Source organism: Bos mutus, chromosome X, assembly GCF_027580195.1.
Source record: "Bos mutus isolate GX-2022 chromosome X, NWIPB_WYAK_1.1, whole genome shotgun sequence".
In the NCBI taxonomy this organism is placed as follows: domain Eukaryota; kingdom Metazoa; phylum Chordata; class Mammalia; order Artiodactyla; family Bovidae; genus Bos; species Bos mutus.
Genome location: NC_091646.1, coordinates 124,137,760 through 124,143,465, shown reverse-complemented (window position 1 = coordinate 124,143,465; position 5,706 = coordinate 124,137,760). Strand labels below are relative to the sequence as shown.

At 42.7% G+C, this 5,706-nt stretch overlaps 1 pseudogene; it reads right to left on the bottom strand.

Annotated features, from left to right (window-relative positions):
- Positions 1 to 3,546: 3,546 nt before the first annotated feature.
- On the bottom strand, positions 3,547 to 4,800 carry LOC102269326 (E3 ubiquitin-protein ligase makorin-1 pseudogene; annotated as a pseudogene).
- Between the last annotated feature and the right edge of the window lie 906 nt (positions 4,801 to 5,706).

The following is a 5,706-nucleotide window of genomic DNA, read 5'->3' as shown; positions in this document are numbered from 1 at the left end:
GTTGGAAGAGGGTGTTTGCTATGACTAGTGCACTCTCTTGGCAAAATTCTTTTAGCCTTTGCCCTGCATTTTGTACTCCAAGGCCAATTTTGCCTGTTACTCTGGGTATCTCTTGACTTCCTACTTTTGCATTCCAGTCCCCTATGATGAAAAGGACATCTCTTTTTGGTGTTAGTTCTATAAAGTCTTGTAGGTCTTCATAGAATCATTCAACTTCAGCTTCTTTGGCATTAGTGGTTGGGGCATAGACTTGGATTACTATGATATTGAATGGTTTGCCTTAGAAGCGAACAGAGATCATTCTCTTGTTTTTGAGATTGCACCCAAGTACTGCTTTTTGGACTTTTTGTTGACTATGAGGACTAATCCATTTCTTCTAAGGGATTCTTGCCCATGGTAGTAGATATAATGGTCATCTGAATTAAATTCGTTCATTCTGGTCCATTTTAGTTCACTGATTCCTAAAATGTCAGTGTTCACTCTTGCCATCTCCTATTTGACCACTTCCAATTTACCTTGATTCATGGATGTAACATTTCACATTCCTGTTGTATTGTTCTTTACAGCATCGGACTTAGCTTCCATCACCAGTCACATACACAACTAGGCATTGTTTTCACTTTGGCTCAGCCTCTTCATTCCTTCTGGAGCTATTTCTCCACTCTTCTCCAGTAGCATATTGGGCACCTACCAACCTGGGTAGTTCATCTTTTAGTGTCATATCTTTTTGCCTTTTCATACTGTTCATGGGGTACCCAAGGCAAGAGCCTCCTGAGACATCTGTATGCAGGTCAAGAAGTAACAGTTAGAACCAGACATGGAACAATGGACTGGTTCCAAATTGGGAAAGGAGTATGCCAAGGCTGTATATTGTCACCTTGCTTATTTAACTTATATGCAGAGTATATCATGCAAAACTCCAGACTGGATGAAGCACAAGCTGGAATCAAGATTGCTGGGAGAAATATCAATACCCTCAGATACACAGATGATATCACCCTTATGGCAGAAAGTGAATAGGAACTAAACAGCCTCTTGATTAAAGTGAAACAGAAGAGTGAAAATCCTGGCTTAAAACTCACCATTCAGAAAACTAAGATCATGGCATCTGGTCCCATTATTTCATGGCAAATAGTTGGGGAAACAATGGAAACAGTGACAGACTTTATTTTCTTGGGCTCCAAAATCACTTCAGATGGCAACTGCAGCCGTGAAATGAAAAGATGCTTGCTCCTTGGAAGAAAAGCTATGACAAACCTAGATAGCATACTAAAAAGCAGAGACATTATTTTACCAACAAAAGTCCATGTAGTCAAAGCTATGGTTTTTTCAGTAGTCAAGTATGGATGTGAGAGTTGGACCATAAAGAAAGCTGAGTGCCGAAGAATTGATGCTTTTGAATTGTGGTGTTGGAGAAGACTCTTGACAGTCCCTTGGACTTCAAGGAGATCAAATCAGTCAATCCTAAAGGAAATAAGTCCTGAATATTCATTGGAAGGGCTGATGCTGAAGCTCCAATATTTTGGTCACCTGATGTGAAGAACTGACTCATAGGAAAAGACCGTGATGCCGGGAGAGATTGAAGGCAGGAGGAGAAAGGGACAGCAGAGGATGAGATGTTTGGATGTCATCACCGACTCAATGGACTTGAGTTTGAGCAAGCTCTGGGAGTTGGTGATGGACAGGGAAGCCTGGCATGCTCAGTCCATGGGGTCACAAAGAATCGGACACAGCTGAGAGACTGAACTGAACTGAACTGAACTGATAGCTGAGTAGTATTCCATTGTGTATAAATATATATATATATATATATATATATATATCACATCTTTGTCCATTCATCTGTTGATGGACACTTAAAATGAAAGTGAAGTCGCTCCGTCGTGTCTGACTCTTAGCGGCCCCATGGACTGCAGCCTACCGGGCTCCTCCATCCATGGGATTTTCCAGGCAAGAGTACTGGAGTGGGGTGCCATTGCTGCTTCCATATCTTAGCAATTGTAAATAATGCTGCTATGAGCATTGGGGTTGCATGTATTTTTTGTGTGTGTTGGGAGGAGTTAAAAATTGTTTTATTTGGAAAAAGTGCATCTTAAAAAAGGGCAGCTGCAAAATACAGAGACCTCTGCAACAATCACTGTTTTTTTTTTTTTTCCTTAAAGTGAAAAGAATGAGTGATATCCGAGGCATCAGAGCAGTAGATGGACACATCTGGGGCACCTCCAAGTTGTTTTCAGGAAAGAGAACAAAACACAAAGCTAAAAATTCCAATCAAGGAATTATTCTAACAATTTAACATTAGCTTATCTTATGAATTACCACTCTGTTTCCCCTTTTAGTGGAAAAGCCTGACTTACTATAGTGCCAACCAATGACTCCACTACAGGAAACACCTTAGAACATAGTTTTGAATCACACTGTCTAGCTGCAAAACTCGGGGATGGAATGAGGCAAATACCCACCAAAAAGGAACACAAAAATCTGACAAGAAACCCCTCAAATGAGGACAAAGTTTTATCAAAATGTGTCTGGACTGAGAATTCTAGATCATACAACATTAAACACAACTGTGGACTCAAGCCCTAGGTTGTATTAACACATGGGATAACCATATAGTTTGCACTTCTGTGGCTAAGCCCATTTCTCTATTTATACAGACAGAGCTAGCATTGCTCTATTAACAGCTACCAATAAACTGCTTTGTCCTTTAAGATCTATTTGCCACATGAGGCTGAAACCACTAAACTGAATTTTTTCACTAAGGCTACAAACACTGCATCTGTGCAGGGATGGGAAGCTTGTCATGCACTCACACATCCAAAGTCCATCTGCCTTGGGGAGTCAGCTTCCAACTCTGCATTATTTTCTTCCACTCCCATCTTATATGTGTTCTTTCACAATTTTCCTATCACGCTAAACACAGTAAAAATCTCTAATACATTCACATCTGGTTCTGGTTACCCAGTAGTATTACTTGTGTGCAATGAAACAAGAGACCAAAAACCACAGGACGAGTGCACAGGGAGGGAGATGACAGGATAGGGACCAGACAGAAAACACAGATGTGCAGAGTTCACCAGAAACCAAGTACCCACCTCCCAAGTCTAGAGCAGAAGGAGGCTACAGTTCAGTTCCTTCACCTATCACCCCGATTCCTGGACCCCCAAAGCAGGAGCCAGTGCTGTTACTTCTGAACCCAGGGTCCTCAAAAATGAGTCCTGGAAATCCAGAAATGCTCCCCTCGAACTGTGTGAATCTGGTGGAAAACATGAAGTGACAAACCTACACTAACTGTCTGACAGTTAAATTCATGTTACAAAAAAACGAACTTTCAGATTTATTTTTGTAACTTTTTTAAACAGAGAAAACAAAATACTTCTTGGGGAAAGGTGGGGGGTTGAGAAGACAGGCCCTGGGTAAAAATGATTCCGACAGTACCTGGAGTTGAGAGGCCTGCCTAGGAGAGCAGCCCAGGCATGGCCGCTGCCCCTGAGGCCTGCTGCAGTCTGAGGCTCAGCAGACCAGTTCATGTGCCCCGCCGAGCTGCTATAGATCCAAGTCATAAAAATCTTCCAGCTCATCATGAAACAAGTCCCACTCGTCTTCAGAGTCTGTCAGGTTGTCGCCCCCACCTGCAGCCAAAAGCATGAGCAACATCTCACCCAGCTCAAAGGTGACAACCTCCTCTTTGTCGTCAAGAGGGTTGCCATTGTCTCGGTCCTCTATGAGCTCCCAGAAGTGGTTCCTTCATTGGGCCTGGTATCTGCTTGACATTCCCACTTTCTGTCTCTATGGCTCCTCTTGACGGCCATCAGGGTATGCATGGTTGTAAAAACAGTTCCCTCCAAATAGGCAGCTCCCATGGCCTTCATCAAAATACCTGCAGGCCTTGTTGCTCATTGCCTTTTTGTATTTCTGAATGAGTTTCTGCTTCTCTTTTTTTCTCCTCCACCCAGTACTCACTTGGAATGACAAAGTTAGATATGATCTGGCATTCTAGGCAGGACTTTATCATCTTGCTCTCAAATTGCTTAGCACTCCTCCAGTTGCAAATACACTTGAGACAGTAGATGTGGTTGCAGTTGGAGAGGATCCCAAAGTGGTGCTTGCTGGGGTTGGCTTTCTCGTAGACTACCTCCATGCAGATGCCACACACCATGTCCTTGCTGCGTTGCACTGTGAATGAGAGCTCCATGTCCTTCTTATGGGTCTTAATGCAGGATTTTATATGCTGTGACCTCTGGGCGGCATCCACAGGATAGAGGACCTGCAGCCCGCACATGTCACATGCGTCTCCATGCAGATCCATGCAGTACTCCCCATAGCGGCACTCCCCCACTGTGGCATAGGGGCAGAACTGCTTCTTAGTGTTCACTGTACTTTGCTCCCTTTCCAAGTCTTCCTTGGTCACTGAGCCCTGCAGGGGGCCTTCGGTGGAGGAAGGGGTAATCTGGCCACAGTAGGGCTGCCCTGGAACAAACTTCATGGCATTAATGGTCTTCTGAACCGGCTCCTACAGTTGCAAAGTTTGAATTTCTTGACTCAGCCTCGCCCATATTCATTTCAACAGTCGGTCCAACTGATGAGAGACTTGAGGAAGCAGCAAGAGATGGCTTTTCAGTTAGATCTGTAGCAGTTGCTTCTTCCTGTTTCAGTGGCTTGCTATGTTCATATCTGCAGCGGTCTCCATAAATACAGTACCCTCGCTGAAAATACTTGCACACTACACCATATGGACCGTCAGGAGAGGTCATGTGTGTAGCGACAGTTGTCTCCTTCCTTACAAACCCCATGCATGAAATACCGTCTTGGTTTCTGGTTTGTTTTTCGTGCCTTGTGTCTCTCAGTCTTCACAATGATATCCCTTCTTGCCAACCCATCTCTACATCTCTTAGTGTTCCTCCTTTCCATCGAGTCCAAGTTCAATCTGCTTGCTGATGACAGGCCAATAAACTGAGAGATGAGATGTTGAGGTCAGGAACAGGAAAGCCAGCAGACCGAGGTGATAGCAGACTAGGTCTCTGAAACACCATCCTGCATGTATCTTTTTGAGTTAGTGTTTTTGTTTCTCTAGGGTATATACCCAGGAGTGGAATTGCTGGGTCATGTGGCAGATTTAGTTTTTTGAGAAGTGTCCATACTGTTTTGCACAATGGCTGTACCAATTTACATTCTCCCCAACAGTGCATGAGGGTTAGGGTTATCCACATCGTCACCAACATTTGTTATTCGTGTTCTTTTTGATGATAGACATTCTAACAGGTGTGAAGCAATATCTCATTTTGGTTTTAATTTTCATTTTTCTGATAATTAATAGTGATATGGATCTTTTCATGTACCTGTTGGCCATCTATGTCTTCTTTGGAAAAATGTCTATTCAGAAATTGTGTACATTTTTTAATTGGGTCACTTATTTTTTTGATATTGACTTTTGTGAGCTGTTTTGTATATTTTGGATGTTGGTCCTTTATCAGTCATATAGTTACCAAATACTTTCTCCCATTCAGTATGTTGTCTTTTTATTTTGTTGATGGTTTCCTTTGCTGTGCAAGAGCTTTTAAGTCTAATTAGGTCCCATTTGTTTATTTTTTGCTTTTATTTCCTTTGCTTTAGGAGATAGATCCAAAAAAATTTGCTATGATTTGTGCATATTAATGGCGGTGCCATTTTGTTTGTAATGACCACGGAGCCTGGTAGGCTACCGTC